The sequence below is a fragment of the Otolemur garnettii genome, unplaced genomic scaffold, assembly GCF_000181295.1.
Source record: "Otolemur garnettii isolate 467f Iridium unplaced genomic scaffold, OtoGar3 scaffold00024, whole genome shotgun sequence".
Taxonomy (NCBI): Eukaryota; Metazoa; Chordata; class Mammalia; order Primates; family Galagidae; genus Otolemur; species Otolemur garnettii.
The window spans coordinates 5,437,795-5,440,368 of NW_003852419.1; the positions used below are offsets into that span (position 1 = coordinate 5,437,795).

Below are 2,574 nucleotides of genomic sequence, written 5' to 3' on the forward strand. Positions count from 1 at the left end.
AAGCATCACTGTAGATAAGACCTGAAGATCTTAGTGGTTTCTTAACACTTTCATAAACATTGAAAAAAAGAAAAGAACAGGGCAGTGCCTGTGGCTCAAGGAGTAGGGCGCTAGCCCCAAGTACCAGAGGTGGCAGGTTCAAGCCCGGCCCCCGCCAAAAAAAAAAAAAAAAGAGAGAGAGACCCCAGATACTGAATATCACTGAATAGGTATCTTCTACGTAATTGTCAGGTATACAGGACCTCCCAAAATCCATTCTAGCCATGCCTACATAAAGAGGCCTCACTATTACTCAAGTTTTATCTGTTCATTAGGAACCCCAAGATCCTCTCCTAATTAGATTACATAAAATTTAAGTAGATTATCAGGAGACAATTACAAAAGAAAAGTAGGTTATCATAAGACAATTACAACAACAAAAAAATCAAATGACTGTTCACAAACTTCTACTTATTTGGAAAATTCTGAACTTAATCAATCTCTTAAAAGTCATGAATCAAGACCTCTGTTGGCATGTCATGCACGTAACTGTTGTATAAAATGAGTAAGGTTAATGCTTTTATATCAGACAAACTTGGAATCTCAAAGTTTAACAAAGGTCTAAGTACAGTCTTCTGAATATCAAACACCAACAAATAATGACATCATGGCAGAGTCATCAACAAAATTAACTTGTTAGTGATGTCACAATAGCGTAGAGTGCTCTTTAGGACCAGATGGTATAAACAATTCCAGTAACTTCACATTGTTATTTGTTTTTAGCAGAATTACCAAACAAATCTGTATTGATTATCAAATGCTGATAAAAATTAACATATTTAATATATTAATTATATATTCAATATGTATGTTGAATAATATATTCAATGTTGCATTACATGCGTGAAGCTTAACTTTTTTTCCTTTTGAAGAATAGATCTTAGACTCTTAAGAATGTTACTGGTTACCAGAAATGACAATTTACCAAATATAGAACAAAATTTGCCTCCTTCTCAAAGGTAGACATCAAAATATACCAAATTTGGGAGGAAGGGATTTGGGGAGAAGGCAGAATAATTCTTAGTAGTAGTCAGTAGTGTTCTAGAACTTTTGTCTCACTTATTTGAGAATGAAATTTATCCATTCAAGAAAAATTTATTCAATCTTTATTATGTGACAGGCACTAGGGCTACAAGACAAAAAGGTCCCTTACTTCACATCACTTTTATTTTAATCATAGAAGTTTTGGTTCCCCTGCCCTAAACATCAATTAAAACCAAGGGTCTATGGAATGGCTTGAAAGAAATCTGTGGTCTAGGAAAAGAAAGGGTAAAGAGAATCTAAGAATAAAAAATTTTCCCCCACTCCCACTGGAAACACTAATTTTATGATGGAAAGCAAAAGAATACTACTACTAGTATTCTTTATAAAAATTCTATCAGTCATCAGAGATGAATCCCCTTATATGTAACAGACACAAATCTTTGTAAAAAGTGTTGCATGTTTATTTAGGAGAATATTAACAATGACTATCAACTGTGGAAAAGGCACTTGATTAACACATTTACTACCCTAAAGTGAACATGCTGTATTGTGTACAGTAGGTATAACTACCTGATTGGGAAAACTTAGAAATGAAAGGCAGGTGAAGATCAGAGTTTAAGATATTAGACAGCCTGAGCTCATTTGTGAAGGAGACATCATATAAAAATTATTTCCAAAAATTTCATGTTTTGTTGATAAATTTAAAGTGGTGTAAGGGAACAAAATATCATTTCTGAAGCTCTGCTTGACTGCTTGACCACTCAATACATTTAATTACCAACCCTAGAAGGCAAATTCCAGGTTTACCATGTTTCCCCAAAAATAAGCCCTACCCTATAATAAGACCTAGTAATGGGCGTGGCTATGCAGCATATCTGCATAGCCATGCCATGCATTTTGGCAGGGAGAGGAAGACATCCCCTGAAAATAAGCCCTAGTGTGTCTTCTTGAGAAAAAATAAATATACGACAGTGTCTTATTTGGGGGGAAACACAGTAAGTCAAATTACCCAAAATAAAACCCACTTAAATTTGGTCCTTATTACCAAGTTTTTCTACTTTATATACTTGTATCAATATTTGTGAGAAAAAAAAATATTTGTGAAGACTAGTAATTTCTGGTATCTTCCAAATTTCTGTATTTGTGGGGGCAGGGAGCTTACTTTAAATGAGCTATATAGTTGAGTTCCAACAGGGTTTTCTCTAGCATTTAAAATAAATGTTCAAGTGGTTCTGAGCTCTCATCAAACTCCTTGCTTACTGGGAGAACTACGGCAGTTAAACTACATTGTACTTGTGCTATGAAGTCTCTAACGTAAGCAAAGGAATAGTCTGAGAAGCTTATCACCACTGCAACTAATTAAAAAAGAAGAAAAATGTTCCCCAACATTTTTATATTAACCAGCCATCTTGAAGTGTTAAAATCAAAAGTACTAATACTTAAAATAATATGGCAGAAAGACAACATGATTTTATGCAATAATTTCACATATACCTTCAGCAAACTAAAGGAGACACGATTTAAGAAGCTTCATTTCAATAGCTGTCACTA

The 2,574-nt window shown here is 34.1% G+C and overlaps 1 protein-coding gene across 1 annotated transcript in view; it reads right to left on the reverse strand.

Annotated features, from left to right (window-relative positions):
- The window catches only part of CALM2 (calmodulin 2), a 30,036-nt gene that overhangs the window by 6,745 nt on the left and 20,717 nt on the right, over nucleotides 1–2,574 (reverse strand). The gene's annotated exons all lie outside the window — the stretch shown is intronic.